At 38.3% G+C, this 18,374-nt stretch overlaps 2 pseudogenes; one reads left to right on the forward strand and one right to left on the reverse strand.

Annotated features, from left to right (window-relative positions):
- The window catches only part of LOC109101219, a 41,860-nt pseudogene extending 24,012 nt beyond the window's left edge, over positions 1-17,848 (reverse strand).
- LOC122145970 lies at positions 4,302-4,743 on the forward strand (annotated as a pseudogene).
- Positions 17,849-18,374: the final 526 nt, after the last annotated feature.

An 18,374-nucleotide genomic window follows, 5' to 3' on the forward strand; every position in this document is an offset into this window, starting at 1 on the left:
AAACTTTTTGAAAACTAATATTTATGTAATTCTCAAAACTTTTGGCCACGACTGTACATTTTAGAGAGCAGTTGTTACAGGTCAAGACAAGCTTTTTTAACTTTAAAGCATGCAAAGCAGCAATGGATCGCTGGCTTAACATCTTCACAGACTGGAGCAGACCACCAAAAAGTCATCACAGACTAAAGGTGATCGTCCTCAGGTTTGACTATCGATATGCAGAACAAGAACTGACAGAAGCCTCTCAATTAGAAATGTTGTTTCAGCATGCTATTACTGCTGCTTCACTGTCAAATAAAATATAAGAAACAGAGACCTAAATCTGATATTAGACAGGGTTTCTAAGAAGGGGAAGTAAATAAAAATTGACATGCACATGTTAAGCTGGGCATCTTTTGCTCTAGTGGTAGTATTTTGAGGTTTATGAAAACTAAAGATGCAGAATAAGAATAACTATCTTCCCCGCTCTGGGTTAAAACTATAGAGCAGAAATAGAGCAGATCGCCAAACCATAATCACCAGCTCAACCTTTATTAGGCCTCCTTAACATCACTTCTGGTCATTTTCTTCTACCTGGCAAAGTAGCTTTGCAGTTAGCAATGCATTAAATAATAATGTGTCTGCATTTTTTTTTTGTTACCACATTCTTTCTAAAAAGAGTTCTCACTATATAGAACTAACAGAATGCTGTGGACTTCCATTACAAGGTACATCTACAAACCACAGCACTGATGATACAGAACATCTGCAGAACTCACTTTGACTCAACATTCTTCCTTCATATTTGTCCCTTCTCCCACAACCGTACTTAGACTGTAAAGGCTAAAATATATAATAACAAAATAATATAATAAATATATAATAGTGGTCCTGACTCCGACTACAGATAATGTGTTGCTTTATTTTGCTCCAAATATGAGGAGAAAACACAAGCATCGAGCTGCTCGTGCAGGAGCACAGACGTCATCGAGCTCTCATTTCCGTCAAGGTTGTGTCCGCATTCCAAGGGGAGAGGAGCGCTGTGTCTCTTCGTCTGAAGAAAGCGCGTGCTGCCGGTGGCTGGCGATGTGGACTAAATCCACCGGAGATAAAGCCCGAAGAAGCAGCTGCTGACTAAAGCCGCTCTCGAAGAACACGCGCCACCGGTGGATTATTACTGGGTGCTATTATGAAATATTTATTAATAATAATACATAACACATGACACACATACACACACACAATATTTAAAAAAATGTTGCCTAATGTCCACAATGAGCATTGCAAGACCGAACTAGACTCGATTAGACGGGCCGAGTGACGTTTAGTAGAACCGCCCCATGATCGTGGTTTCACCTAGGTCCTTTAGCGAAGAATAAGATCCCCTCTCCTTTGATTTTCTCAGATGATCTTCGTTTGTGTGAGTTGAAAGAAGAGTGTGGACATGTCTGGAAGAGGAAAGGGCGGTAAAGGTCTCGGAAAAGGAGGCGCTAAGCGTCACCGGAAGGAAGGAAAGGGGTTTTTTTTGTGAATCACTAAACCCGCTATTCGTCGTCTTGCTCGCCGCGGCGCGTCAAGCGTATTTCTGGACTGATCTACGAGGAGACGCGCGGTGTGTTGAAGGTGTTTCTGGAGAACGTTATTCGTGATGCTGTGAGCTACACTGAGCACGCTCAAAGAAAGACCGTCACCGTCATGATGTTGTGTCTGCTCTGAAACGACAGGGACGCACTCTGTACGGATTCAGAGGTTAAGACACTCCTGAACAAAACTAAACCCCAACGACTCTAAGAGCCACACACCATTTCACACAAACAACAAGTTTCCCAATAATAATGTTATTTAATATGCATATATGTAAAACCCTTTTAGTTTGAGACTTATAAAAACAATTGTTTTAATAAATATGTTTTTTAGTGTTGGTCATAATTGAACAAACGTAATGTAATTATTCAATGTTTTGAGGAATAAGCACTGATGTATATCTGAGATATAAATATAGATCAGTCAGACTAAGTATTTTTTTATTCTAATTAAACACGGAAATAAAATCGAATCATTAGCTTCTTAGTTATTGTATTATATTTAGGTTACCAAAACTTCAATCAAATGAACGGAATCGGATGGGGGATGATTGATGTAACACACGAGATGGTGGGCGGGATTAACATTTTAAAGCCTCTGATTGGCTTTAATGTGTATGAAATCAATCTGTGGGTTGGTCAATGGAACCGCATAATCACGAACCTTCTTCTCTTCTGAAATTAGCACAGAGCGGTGAATAAATATGGAGCGAATTTTGTGCCAATGTTCATCAAACAAATTTCAGCGTATTGTAAATAAACAAAATCTGCTTCAGCAAAAAACTGACTTTCAAACAAACGCAAAATGATTTTGCAAATACGAAACTCTATTTGAAGAAGAAAATAGAGGTATGGACAAATATATGCAGTGTCGTTACAACTGCTGTGAGACATATTTTGTGAGAAACTTGGCAGGGTACCTACAAAATGCATGCAGCACGAATATTTACTATACACGTAAGTAACGGAAGATTTTACTACTTTCTCACAAATGCAATTGAGCAACACTGTCTTTTCTCAAAGCAACTGGTGGCTGTCCGTCTAATCCTATGCTAGTCCCCTGAGACTGCACAAACACCTGTTTTACCTTTTCAGGAAGTGCAGGCTTGAATGTAGTGAGGAATTACTATATAATTAACCATTTAGATGTTTTCACAAAGCGACCCTACTAGTGTCAGTAAAATTCACAATAAGGGCTGTAAAGTTGGTAACATGATCGATTAGTTCAAAAATCAGTAGTGACATGGCTAAACATTTAACTAGGCGGTCTTTTATGGAGCCGAGATTCAAGAAGCTTTATTAGCATGGTGAAGAAAAGTATTTTTACATTTCCAAAGCATAGAAACATTGAAATAAACATTTAACACAAATATACATAAGAATAGAAGTATATAGCATACAGAGTTTATATATCTGTATACAGTAAAACGAAAGTACTAATAAAAACTCAAATAAAGAGACAGGAGAAGGACTGGATGCTGTCATGTCAGTGTGTGTGTGTTGTACAGTGTTTTCTTCCGGCTGTGACTTGTGCTTCTGTTCTGTCGGCTTGTTCTTTACATGGCAGGACTTGACGTTACCTTGCCAGCCAGGTTATAGCTTGTTGACGGTTTTAGCCCAGAATAGCTACCCTGCCAGTTTGTCCTTTTAGTGTATATTTTTTTGGTTGCAGTCTTTTTGCAGTGAGGTTTGTGAAGTTGGGAGTGAGATTTGAAAATTTCCCTAATTTGTGTAATTGAAATATTAGGCATGTACCTAATTTGTGCATGTTTTTTTTTAGAAACGTGTGGACTGTTCACTGTTTCCACTCATGTTGTGTTCCGTGTGGACCACAATCTGTCTTTCTTTATGGGCAGCAGGTATGTTCATGTGTACTGCTCGCAGTACCTGTGCGATAATGAAGGTTATGTGTCCCCTGAAGTCTGTACATGCGTCGTTTCATCGGACTTTTTCTGCGTTTGAGTGGTCAGGTCTGGAGCGCACTGTGTGATGTTCGAGGTGTCCTGATCCCAAACCCTTAATTTCGCGTGTGGTTTAAAGGACAGATAGCAGGTCTAATTTACTGTTGTAGGACCGTTGCTTCTGTCCAGTGGTTTCAGATTCTTCTCTGTCTGGGTTTTAATGATCTGTTTTGATTTATTTGGTCTGCCATCGGGCGGTTTTTGGATTGTAAAGTCGCAGTTCTAGAACAAGCTGGTTGATTCTGGGGCTTTTCTCTGGGGTTGCTAGCTTTCTTGGTAGCTAAGGTCTTTATTGGGTGGAGGGTCTTGATATGTACTGCCTTAGGTCTTGTGCGAGGTGTGCATGGTATTTATTGGTTTTTTTTTTTTATTTATTTTTGTGTATTTTTTTTTTTATTATATTTTGGTTTTTATGACTGCCTTTTAGGTGCGCATGGAATTTAATGAAATAATATTTTTACAGTATTCTGCTCTACAGAGTCTCTATTGGGTGTTTGTCCCATTTGGTGAAGTCTTGGTTTGTGAGTGGTGCCCAGACCTCCGACATTTAACTTCAGTGTCTAGTAGGGTAAGAACGGGTGCTGGGGACTGTTCTAGGGCTCTTGCTAGTTCATTGATGCAGATATTGAATAGTGTAGGGTTTAAACTACAGCCCTGTCTCACACCACGACTCTTGTGGAGGAAATCTGTGTGTCTTTTTCCAATTTTACCTGCAAATTTGTTATTAGTGTACATGGATTTGATGATAAAATAGTTAGTTAAAATAATTTTACTTAATTTTGAAGAGAGTGTCATGACTGAACCAGCAAAGTCCACGCCCAAGAAGGGCTCAAAGAAGGCCGTCACCAAGACCACCAGCAAAGGAGGGAAGTAGCGCAGGAGATCCAGGAAGGAGAGCTACGCTATCTACGTGTACAAAGTGCTGAAGCAGGTTCATCCTGACACCGGAATCTCCTCCAAGGCGATGGGCATCATGAACTCTTTCGTCAATGACATCTTGGAGCGCATCGCTGGTGAGTCGTCTCGTCTCGCTCACTACAACAAGCGCTCCACCATCACATCGAGAGAGATCCAGACCGCCGTGCGTCTGCTGCTGCCCGGAGAACTGGCCAAACATGCCGTGTCTGAGGGAACAAAGGCTGTGACCAAATACACCAGCTCAAAGTAAACCTCCTCTGAGCTGATCAGAGAACACAGAGGCTCTTTTAAGAGCCACCCATGTTATCTTTAGAAGAGCTAATATTCATCAAAAGAACATGGTTTATTGGAAACATTGAGTTTTATTTAAGCTGGTTCATTTAATAGTCTTTGGACAAAACAGAAATGGTTAGTGTGTTGGATACAGTGAAGCAAGTAATAGATTTAATCTTAAATTTCCACTTTTTGTCAGCACAGGATTTATTCATCTACAATTTCAACCACAAACGGACAGTTTTCGAGAATATTTATAAATGGTAAGAGGCTATTCTGAATCTGGAAAACTTGAGGGGCGTATGAAAGGGTCTTATTTAAAAAAAAGAAAAGAAAAAAAAAGTCACGTTTACATGTTTGTTCATATATATATATATATATATATATATATATATATATATATATATATATGCTCTGTATATATATATATATATATATATATATATATATATATATGTTATTGTGTGTGTGTGTGAAGTATTATTATTATTGTATGACAGTCACTTTTATATTTAACACACTAAAATAGTTGTTTATTTGAAAAATAAATGATACAAGATAAATCAAATATTTTTTAAAATGTTAATATGTTGACGTTTCTTCTGTCACTGCGTACTGGCTTTGGTCTTCAGCAGATGGAACTGTGAAATACACACAAACTATTAATTTTTGATAATTGTGAAAAAAACAAGACAGATGGGAGAGACGGACCAGACAGGAAGTGTTACTCTCGCTCTTGTAACATTATTGAAACAGCAGCACGGAACTGTCGACAGCAGTACGGACAAAGCTGCAAGAAAGAAAAATGAGGGATGCTGGGAAAACAGAAATCTGACTGCTGACACTGCAAAACAGAAGGACAAGCAAATGAAAAGGAAAGTAATAAAACAGTATAGTTCTAATTGAAATTCTGGGTTTTATTTTTTTTTAACCCAAATGCGGGATTGAGCTTTTGTGTCATTGGGTGGGGTGCGGGGGATTTCTTTGGTTTCAGCTGTTTTTGAGGTTTTTGTTGGTAACCAGATCTTGGTTAAGGTCAGGATCGTAACAGGATCTGAGTTATTTATGTTAGGGATTTGTGTCACCTTCTGGGAGAGAGTGTGTTGTAAGCACCAATTGAACGATGCAGTTCTTCGGTAGAAATACGGTGTGTGTAGCCTCATTTTTATTAATTTAAAATCGTTACTGTGCTGTATATCGTTCCAATTCTATGCAGCGCAAAATACAGTGTTGGGCGCTGGGATTTGTGAATCACATTTCCACGCCCGGTCCCTTAACAGACGCACAGTTAAATAACACTTTCTATCTCCCGTTCTCCACCGTTCACAACGGAAATAACACTTTCTGTTTTGCAATTGAAAAGCTACATGACATTTCTCAGTAGCTTTTTTTGATTGGATAGATGAATTTTATTTGTCAGTAGCTCTGTAGGAATGTTGCTGTTTTTCAAAGAGACGCACAGACGCAGGTATTCACGCACTTAATCTCTCTCTCTCGCTCTCTCTCTCTTAACAGTGGCAGACTGCATAAATAACCTCATTTAGCCTGCATATCAATGGCTCAAGCCTCTGTTATTAGCTCTAAAAAGACGTTTTGGAATTTGAAACGGAAGGTTTGGGATGAGGTGTGTAACAAATTAGTTCAACGCACACAAGATTTCAGGACGGAAACATGACAAATGTCTTAAAATTAATCATCTGAACAATGTCTTGAGGTGTGGTCACGACTCCAGGCTGTTAAAATTTTTAGAGAAATAATACACTCCTGAAGTGGTAATGTGGCCATGACGCCGGAGCCTATTAATGCAATGGTCTTTCTCCATATTCTCAAACTAATTAAGAGCTACATTCAATCTTTATTGACTGAACCCAAGAGCTTATTGCAACAGAAAACACTGTAACAGTTTCTACTGATTACAAATTTTTTTTTGTTTGCTGGGGTGGTAATATATTAAACAGGAAAGGGGGGCCTAAAATTCTGCTTTGCCTACAGTATGTCTCAATAAGAGGTAAATCCGGCCCGAAACACCAATCCTGCTCCTCACACTAAAATGCTGTACTTGACACTAACCACATATGAGCGCATTCAGATTAATTCCTAGCTGATTTTAAAAGAAAAATAATTAATTTATTTACAGGCATATCTTGACAGGAACGCCACTAAAATGCTTGATCTGATTTTAATGCTGTTGAGTGAGTGTAATTACAGCACTCTTAATATTATTGAATTTATTATTTATTAATGATATGAGGATGTGGTTATGAGGTGATGATTCATTGTAGTGGCTATATAACAACACAATATGCAGTATTTTTCAACCCATGAGGACATCTTGTGTTCATGTATCTGAATTATAAAATCAATAAACAAGCTGTCAGTAGTGATCGATCAGGAGGAGGTAAAATCGAATTCATCTGAAAGAGGACTGAACTCCACAGACTCTCACCTCTGACTGAGATCCAGCTGTGCATACTCTTCTCTTTTTTTTATTTTCTACCTGTGTAAAGATCCATAGACATCGTAGATTGATATAGAAATAGGAACCCTCAATGATGGAGCTTTGACCGGACAGTCGTGGCCGATGAGTCGATACGGTACCAAGGATTAAAATGTCGTCTGGATGTCGGGTGTGGATACGGAGAGCGGGAACGTACCCATTTATAGAAATTGCAGCACTAGAGGATAGGCGCAACCATCGAAGATGATTCTCCAGTAGACGTGTAACAGTGTAGAGTCAGGAGTATTGCTCCTCCAATCTGGGGGGAGCAAAACCACGAGACCACTCTACCAATCCAGAATATCACAATACGAGATCGACCACAGGAAGCAGATGAGTACAACAAGGAAAGTACAAAGCTGTATAAGTATCCAAAACAAAAAGCAGAGCGAAATAGTAAATGGCGAGCGTCTATTATGAATTAAATTGGTACGTGTTATATGATAATCTAGGGGTCTCATGATGTTAAGAAATCAAATTTTCCTGCTATAAGAAGTCATTGTTAACACTCTTCTGATTTTCAGTGCCTCAACACTTCTATTATAGCTCAAAACAGCTTTTATTGAAACCAAGCCAGAAAAGACTTGTTCATATTTGCCCCACATTAGGATGTATAAAAGACCATCCTCTGCAGAAATCCGATCAACAACTAAATCAAGTCTTTGGCTCCGCCCCATTGATATCTCCCGGGAGAAGGACAACAAGAAGAGCAGTACTATAGGAATAAAATTATCTTGCGAAGTGATCCTAATGCTAGGAACATGCTTTGTATCTTATCTACATTGTGGATGTCATCAGGTTTAGAGCATTATTTGACTGTTCAGTTCACTTTGTTCATAGTAGTTCTTTAATTAAATCAGTTGCAGTTTGATTGCAAGCTTTTGCCAAAACATACTTTCACTGTAAGATATGGATCCTGACAGTAATACCCACAAATATAAGTAGCGTTGTGTCATCGTAATGTATAATCTTAAATTGCTATTCAAGCGATAAAAGGCCTCCCTTTATAGTCAGTGGGTTGTATTAATGGCACAGTTAGGAGGGCTTTAATTTGTGCGAAACCATACTCTAGAAACAAATCTGATCCAGCACCTTATTTCAAAAACATTCACTGACCTGTAGCGTGCATATACAGTATTTAATGAAAAAAAAAAAAAACACATATAATAATAATTATGTTAAACCCTTTAAAATATAAAATGATAATAAAATAATAAAATAGCCAATAACTATATGTATATATATATATATATATATATATATATATATATATATATATATATATATTATCCATGTCAGCATTTGGAGGTTTTATTTCCATGGTAATAAACTGTTATTGGAGGATGCTGATCTGTGTGTGTCTGTGTGTGAGGAGGAGGGGAGGCTTCAGTGCTTAGTACGAAATATTGGATCAATGATAGAAGGCTGTTTAATTCTACGAGAGATTATTTTAGACAGGGACCAACGTCTAAAACCAAACAGGTCATTTGGTTTTAATATTATAGATACCGATAGCAAAGTTTCAAGTTCACCGGCTGATGATCTTAACACAAAGTAAGAAGAAAAAACCTGCGATGAACAGAGCAAGTCAACAACTGCGGAGAATTCTGGAGGGCTGGGGGAAGAAGCAAATAAGCACTGAAGATGGAAAAAGCCAAAAAATGGGGGCAATGTGGACAGAAGCAGAGTTTAAAACAAAAAAAGATATTATATCCTTGGCTTGTTATGAAGGGTTGCATCTGGGCTGCACTGTTTGCAAAAAGGTTGGAAGCCTGGGTCCCAAAAAGTTGAAGGGGATTAAATTGGCCAAAGAGTGGTTAACATGCTCTGTAACGCCACAGATCTTAAAAACAACAGGGTATTAAGGAAAAAAGGTGCTCTCAAATGAAGGCACACATTGCAGTACTTAGCATTCTCAAAAAGAAGACTTATTACAAAAAAATAAAAAAATAAACAACAACAAAAACAATAATAAATAACCTGTCTGATAAAGTGAAAACTACTGCAAGAATATTTCGTACAGCTTACAAAGAAGCAAAGCGCCACAGAGCAGCGTATGGCTTTGAGAGTGAAACTGATTGTCAGGAGATAATGGTCTCAACATGGGAATAATTCTGCACTCGAATGTGACGTGCAAACATACAGAGCCATATTTCACTTGAGATGAAAAAATTAATTATTCAAAAAGATTGTTGCTTGCACTCCTATTGGTCTGATGCTTGATGAAGCAACTTAAGCAGAAAGAGTGCTTTAATCATTTACGTCAAATTTCAGCTGCCGGACATGGAGTTGCCTGAGAATATTTTTGTTGAACTTGTTGAACTAGAAGACCAAAGTGTCCAAGGAATTGTTGAACAGCTGTTATGTGCTTTGGAGGGTGTCGATTTTACCCAGAATTTTCTGTCTAAAACCCTAATAGGTCTCTTGTGCGATGGAGCATCAGTTATGCTCGGCTGCAAGTCTGGAGTGGCAGCCAGACTTCAATTACTTTTCCCAAATATGATGGTGTGGCACTGCTCAGTGCATCGACTGAAGCTCACAGTCAGCGATACGATGAAAGAATTGAGATGGTCCTCACTGCAGAACACAAGATCCAGGGGGTGTGGTTGGATCCAGATCCAACTCCTCCCACCTTACATATACCTAAACCTACCCGTCTCCACCCCCTGATCCCTAAACCCACCTAACTCCACCCCTAAACCTACCAATCTCCACCCCCTAGATGGGGATCCAACCACGCCCCCTGGATCTTGTGTTCTGCAGTGAGGGGCTACTGAAAGAATTAGGGGAAATAAATCACTTTAGGGTTTTCATGGATAAACTGTACACATTGTACAGCACCACGCTGCTGTGGTGTTAAAATTATTTTTGTCATACTTGAAAATATAATTCATTTTAGATTTTAATAGGTATTAATAAAAACTATAATATATCAATGATTAGGCTTTGGTGTAATACTAGTTTTAGTAAAATAATTTATTAATGAAATTATATACAATACAATACAATAGTGGATTTGAGATCAACATTTAAAGTCTATCCTTAAAATGCATGGTTGTTATGTACCCTCCTCACTTTAAATACTTTGGTAACACATTAGGGCCCAATTCTCACTATTAACTAGTTGGTTATTAGCATGAATATTACTGGGATGTTGGCTGCTTATTATTACTTATAAAGCACATATTAATGCCTTTTTCTGCAAAACCGTATTCTAAATCCTTAATCCTACCTAATTCTTAAACTTTATTGTCAACAACTACTTTATTAAGTATTAGTAAGCAGTAATTAGGAGTTTATTGAGGCAAAAGTATAATTAGTTCATTTGAAATATCTAGTTAATAGTGAGAATTAGACCCAAGTGTGACGAGAATAATTAATTTAGTTATCTGTTATTTATTTGAATGAATTAAAATAACTGTTTCATGTCTATCCTTGTATCATTCATTAGCTTTGATATAGGATTAAGAAAGTAATTAGTAATAAGTAAATAAATACTTTTTTGGAGAGAGTGATTTGTACAGTAATCTAATTACACTGTTGAAGATGTAATTAGTAACTAGTAATTGATTACTTTTTTAGAGTAACCTACCCAACACTGTACAGCACATCAAACAAACACAGAATTGAGCTTAAATATGTGCTGACGAATTAGACATTCAGTTGTGCAGAATTTTCCGGGTCTTGGACAACAGATGGGTCATGTCGAGTTTTAGATCTGTCGAAGCTGTATGGAAAAAATTATCCTGCCATCTACAATCATTTCAGTCAGGCAGCAGAAGATTCCTCCCGTGACAACATTACCCGTGCAAGCTACCGTGGCCTAGCCTAGCTAAGCGTTTGTCACTGTACAGTTTCATCCAAAATCTCTGCCTCATGTTCGATGCACTTCAATAATTGTCTGAGCTGTCCTTGGAGCTCCAAAAGCAGGACTGTAAAATTATACACATAGGGCTATTTGTCTCGAAGCAAGGGTGTTTGAGGCAATGTCCGAGAGACCTGGACGTCATAGCCAAATTAGTCAAAATGCTGTTAATGACAGCATCTTCCAAGGCATTCCTCTGCATCCATGATGAAGAAAAGAAAAGGGAATGGACCACAAGGTGTTTTTTAGGAGCCTGGCAGGAAGAGAATCGCATGCTATTGCACGGAAGGGCAGAAGAGGACCGGACGGGGTACAACAAATTCATTGAAGAGTTAAAAGTGCTTTTTCCTGAATACTGTCCACCGGATGCCGGAGCAACGCGATAAAGAAACTGAGTCTCTTTGTAATCAGTTTGGCTTTGACAGCCCTTGAACTGCCATTCAGCCTTTAAGGGAATATCGAGAGAATGGCGGCCGGCTCCCAGCAGGATTGAAAGACCTTTTGACTGCTGTTACCACAGTTCTGATTTCAAGTGCAGAGTGTGAGGGGGTTAATTTGTAGTGCCAACCAATCATCTCTCCACACCTCCACAATTTCATTGCTTTAATTTCTCTGCCTTGTTGGACCACCATTATCTCAGTTTAACCCCATTCCATACGTGAGGTCATGCATTTGAAGAAGCAAAGCATGATCTAGAGAGACAGAGGGGAAATTGATGCCTGAAAGCCTGAAAACTAGAAAGGTAAGAATGGCATTATCTTAATTTTCTATGTGTCATTGCAGTGTTGAATACATTGTTAATTTCTCATTTGTTCCACTGGGTAAAACCCCCCAAAAGTAAACAAAAACAAAAGATAAAATAAATATAGGATGTAACACACGTTTTGCTAATCTTACCCATCAAATTGTGGAAAATTGCCTTTATTTTCATTAAATACAGGTCTTACAGAAGTAAATAAATTTAACATTTAAAATTAATCTTTTTGAAAAGACAGATGCATCTCGTTTAGGTGACTGACATTGTGTCCCTGTTTGCTTTGCATGAAATAAAATGATTTACAGCAAAGAAACGGTTTTATATATTAAATAAAATATTTGACCAAAGAAATGCAAGTCTGCAGCATGGAGATCTCTCTTTACCTGAAGATGTTATCCGTGCTCCTGTCCCAGAAGCTGCTTTACACAAAAACTACCCAAACCACAAAAAATTGAGTTGAAATAAAATAACCCATGATTTTTAAAATCGATTATAAAAGCTACTGATGCAGCTGTTATTCACTTAAGTTGGTCCAACAAAGTGATTGCGCGAATGCTCTGCTACCTCTCCCTCCTCTAATCACATGCTGGATCCGTCACCCTGCTTTATTCCAGGAACCTCGCAATTTACAAATTAAGCACTGGACACAGTCTGCACTGCACAATGAATTTCTACATCGTGTTTGCACTGTTAGTTATGATGAAAGCATCTGTGAAAGTTTAAAACTCGAGTTGCTGAGATCAATACATTTATGTTCTCAAAAGTCTGTCATCGGCATTGCTCATCACTGTAACCTTTCATGTGACAGGAGTATAACAGATAAGAATGGATAAACTTGATTAGTCATGTTTTGATTAGAAACAGGACTCACTGTGAACAGTGATGTTGAGAGGATGACGTTTCTCTCCAGATTCAGACTGACACCAGTAAACTCCAGAGTCAGATGTGCTGAGAGAGACGATTTGACATGTAGATCCTGTTTGTTTTGAACAATCTTCTGTGTTTCTGTCTGTGTATTTTCTCACGGTCCATCCAGCAGAGTTCCTCTGATCCTCACAGCTCAGAGAGAGAGAGTGAGTCAGGCGAGGAAGTGTTGACTTCTGCTTGGACTGACCACCAGAGACCTGGAGCCACTGACAGAAGAAGAAAGCCCCTCCAGAATCCAACAGCCTGCGTGTTTGTGTCAATAAAATCTGAAATTAGAAAGTACAATTAAGATGAGTGAGCTCTACGTTTTATATCAGCATGCATATATTATGAGGTTTATTTGTTAGTGATTTTGATCTGATCTGAGCCAGGAGAAATAGAGGAAGTGTGTTTCTGATGTTTTTTTCCTGTGTCCAGAGACTTTGATGAAACACAAATACAGATGAACACAAGCAAAAGCTACTGTGGCTGGGCTCACCAGTGATCCACAGTGTGTCATGTGCTACTGTTCTTTGTGTAATAGGCCGTTCGTCCTCTCTCTCTGCATCTGCCTGTACCGTGGCAACCCGTGTGCAGCAGGAGCAGCAGGACTGAGAGAGTGTAAGAGCCTCCAGCTCCTCTGCTGCTGTCTGACAGGCGATCATCATCTCCTGAACCAGCTAGGCGCCCAGCCTGTAGAGAGGAGCCCAGTAACCTCACAGATCAGGAGAGTCACTGGAGCCTCCCTTCCAGTCAGCCACGGCTGTGGAGACACTAGGTGACTGCTGCCTGAGCTTCAGCTGAACACAACATGAGATGAGTTATAGAGAGAGAAGCTGTTCACACTGATGATAATAAACAGTGTTGGGCAAGTCTGAAAATGTAATCAAATGACTGATTATTGATTACTCCTTTTAAATGTAATCACGTTGCTGTTCTGATTACTTTATTTCAAAAGTAATTAGTAATTAGTTTCATTACTAGTTATGTTACTTTTCCATGAACCTAATCATACATCGCCTGATAAATATTTCGTTATTAAAGGGTCAACATTCACAGAAACACTACTGTTATTTTTAAACTAAATCACTGCTGCTGTTGCATGCATGGTCTGAACCTGAATATTTTATTCTCCCGCATCCTGCACACACACAACCAAGGTTATTATAGTTTAGAATTTTTACATTTGTTTTATTTCAATATCATTTTCAAATTTGCTATAAAATTCAGTTTAGTTTTTTTATTAGTTTCATTAATGATGTTGTTAGTTTTAGTTTAGTTTTTATTATGCGAACACAATTTTATTTCGTTTTTATATAGTTTAGTTTCAGTTTTAGTTTCAGTTTTAATTAAAGTTTACCAGAATTAAGAGATCACTTTCAGAGCGCAGGCCAAAGAAAGACTTGGGCATAATTTATTAATTGTGAGGCAAACATCTAGCGACACAAAATTAACTCATGCTGAGATTGATTAAATGGTAACAATATACAAATATACGCTGAAATAAAGCAGTCAAGCCTTTTTTTCTAAATAAATCTACACAAGTTGTGCTTAATGTCATATATAATGATGTTGAGATATTAATATGAAAATAAATGTTCCCTAATTTGGTTATGATGGTTAGATGTCTTTTTTCTTATTTAACCATAATCATGATATTGTAACTGTTGTGTACTCTTAGATTTAGAATTTGTCTTGTATTTATTTCATTTGATATCTCTGAATTGACTCCAATTGGGATAATACATATTTACCTGACTTTATTATGACTTACTCTGAGATTGTTGACTCTAGATTACATTAAATCCATAACACACAAATCTGCACTCAGGTTAGTAACGGACTAAAATTATGTTTTAGAGCTCCGACTAACACATTGGCATTAGTCATGTATACTTAGAGTGTAGAAGGTTTTTCTGTTCAGAACAACAGTGTGTTGACCAGTCTAAATAGAGTGAGCCTCAACCTCTGATTATTGTAATATTATTCTAACTAAAAATGCAAAACCATGGTATGATTATATAAAGTTTCCATTAGAGGAAGTTGGTCAGCTTGGTTCTATGGTCATGACCTCTGGTTAGATATTCTTATCTTAAGTGTGTTCAGATCTATGGGGACTAAATAATATATTCTAGATCGATATATTCTAGGTCCGCCTCTAGAATATGAGTCAGTCGCCTCTGTCTAATGACCAAGACTGACGAGTTTGTGAGTATGAGATCCATATATCCAGCTGTTTCGAAAATCATTGTGTTATATGAATACGATAAAAAAGATTCAATAAGATTAAAGAGTTAAATAGAATAATCAGATGTCTAGATAAATTATCCTATGAATGATTAATAATAATAATTGGCATTCTAACCTAAATTTGAGGTTGTAATAAAATGGAGTCAGATTAGAATTTAATTGAAATTACATTTCTTTGCCCACTGATAAAACACCGTATAAGTAGGAAACTTTCAGCTACCATTGGATACCTTCATTGGGCCAATTGGGTGGACTTTACAGTCATGTGTGTAAAAAAGAGGAATGTCCAGAAAAAGAAGTTGCACATGGCACAGCACTTTATCACAGCATAAACTGTTTGGTCAAATAAGTTTGAATGAAGGTCGTTTGTGCAAAATATACATGAAATACTGAACCCGGTGGGCACTACAATATATGCAGTTCTGCATCCAAACAGAATAATGACTAAAGTGAATTATTTCAGTACTTTATAAGAACAGATGTGGCTGATGCAGAAGAGTATAAGAGAAGTGTTGAGCCAGAAATATTGATGTACTGTAAATGATCATTAAACAGATGTGAATCTGAACACTCACCTGATACAGTCAGTGTAACAGCAGCACTGGTGTCGGATCTCTGTGAGTCTGATCTCTCTCCTCTACAGCTGTATTCAGCTCTATCAGACACAGATGTGATGCTGTAGACTCTCTCAGTGACGTCTCTGATGACTGAACCATCTTTAAACCAGCTGTATGTCCACTGAGTGTCTCCTGCTCCCTGTATGTCACATGTGAGAGTGACTGTCTCTCCTCTGAACACACGCTCATCTGGACTCACCTTCACTACGGCTTTTGGTCTCGCTGTATTAATACACATATGAGTAAACATTGATGAAACATCAACATATCATGAGCACTAAGTTATGTTAAACAAGAACAAAACTACAGTCTCTCAACTAGATATGTGATCATCATAGAATGAGTTTAGGAGACAATGATATTTAACTCACCCGTCACAGTGAGAGAAACAGAGCTTGATTGTGATGAGTTTGGTCTTTCATCTCTCTGTCCTCTACACCAGTACTGATCTTGATCAGATGTAATTACTCCTCTGATAGTGAGAGTGTCTCTGTTTACAGTGTAATGATCAGATGTCTGTAACATTACACTGTCTTTATACCACTCATATCTCCAGTCACTGTGAGTCTCAATCACACACTTCAGAGTGACTGTCTGTCCAGTGAATACACTCTTTGGTGTCACAGTCAGTGTAGATCTGGGTAAATCTGTAAAACATAAAACCAGATAAATACCAGATATGAAATATGTATACAATACAGTGTTATTTTGATCGTTACATGTAAAATCTCAAACTTTACATTAGGGCTGCCCTCGACTAAGGATTTTTCTGGCCGACCAGTAGTCGTTCATTTGAAGCATATGTCGACTAATCACACTTTTATTAATAAACTAATTAAATCATTATAATGAGCCTTTAATTGCCCACAAAGCTTAATAAGTGCTCAAGCACATGCATAAAGCTTGCCACAGCGCACCGCAGAAGTAATGATTATGAATGTGTCAGAGAAAAACAGTAAGGAGACTGCATTAACAATTTAATAATTCAACTGGTGCTTTTGTTTTCGGTTTAAATAATGAAGTCGGCGACACTGACTCATCATCAGCACAAAAGATGCGCCTGTATGCAAGTTTCATACAGATTACATAATCTGAGAATATTAGTCTTCTATTTGAATTGGTTTATTTGAAAGTAGACATTTCACTCTCAATAGATATATTTTTAACGTCTGTAAGGCAAAGATATACACAGAGTTCTGCGCTCAAGTTCACAGAGACTGAGATGGCAGAAAGCGCATCCTGATTGCTTTCATTATTTTTCATTATTACAAAAGCTCGATTTTCTGATGTTATTTTAAATGCACACAAATAAACGTAGAGTCTTTACAGACTCGAAATATGTGTTACTCTTATCTGTATGACCAAAAATGAGGGAGTATTTTGAGCAGGTGAGCGCACCAGCGCCTCCATCTGTTCTGCAGTGAGCGGACTACTCTTCACACTCCACATAGACACTTGAATAGCCACATTTCTCTAGGTTAACATTAGATTGAGCCGAAGCCGTTAATACCTATACTAGATGATAAGCGTATTTGGATGCGTTCCGCCCAGTGTAACGCCAACAGCCCCAGCCATTAACAGATTTTTTTTTTTCTGCAACTAAGCAGCTAATAAAATTTTGGTTGACCAAGCCTCTTCTGGTCGACTAATAATTAGTCTACTATTGTAATGTGGGTTTTGTAAGGTCTGTTTTGGGTTTTGTTTCTTGTTTATTGTTTTAATGTCTTTTATTTTGTAGTTTGTTTCATGCTGTTAGTGTCATGCTTCCCTTGCCCGTTTGTCTTCATGCTATTGGTTCCTCTTGTTCATTGTGCCATGTTCTGATTGGTTGTCTTAGTCATGTGTCGTGTTCCCCATTGGTTTGTTCTTGTCATGTGACCTGTATTGTTTGTTATAAGTAGTTATGTTTTTGCCATTGTGTCTTGTCGTGTATTGATGTTGTAACCTGCTGTCAGTGATTCTAGTTTGTTTATGTCAAGTCAAGTCTGTTCATCCCAAGTCAAGCCTGTTCAAGTCAAGTCAAGTCAGTCGTGTATTGATGTTGTAACATTGTTTGGATTATGTTTGGATTTCTGTATCACATTGCTTTGAGGATGAGTGGCTCTGCTTTTACTGTGGGGATCGCAGATGAGGAATGGCACTATTCCACAGTATCCATCAAACCAGATCAACTTCACACCCCAACCGTCATATCGGGAGTGGCTCAAGTCATGCCTGCCAGGCCAAAGTCTGCTCACGTCATGTCTACTATGCCAAAGCCTGCTAACGTCAAGCCTGCTACTCCAGGACCTGCTCACCACATGCCAGTTAGGTCACAGTTTACTCCTATTATGTCTACCAAGTCAAAGCCGGATTACATGTCTGCCAAGTTAGAGTCCGCTAATATCATGTCTGCTACCCCAGGGTTTGCTCACGTCACGCCTGTCAAGCCAGCGTCTGTTCACGTCATACCTGCCACGCCAAGTCCTCTTCATGTCACGTCTGCCAAGCCAGAGCCTGCTCACATCATGCCGGTCACACAAGATTCTCTTCGGAAAATGGCCGCCGTTCTAGAGTCTCATCACATCTTAACTGATCGTCCAGAATCTCGTCACGACATGGCCGCCATTCCAGAGCCTCGTCACAACATGGCCACCATTCCAGAGCCTTGTCACGACATGGTGTAGAAGATTTTTATTAATAAGATTTTTTATTAATCAAGTATAATCAAGGTGAATTTAGCCATATATGCCTAAAGTTATTATTCCATTATAATCCTATGGTTTAAG

Source organism: Cyprinus carpio, chromosome A8 (assembly GCF_018340385.1).
Source record: "Cyprinus carpio isolate SPL01 chromosome A8, ASM1834038v1, whole genome shotgun sequence".
NCBI lineage: Eukaryota > Metazoa > Chordata > Actinopteri > Cypriniformes > Cyprinidae > Cyprinus > Cyprinus carpio.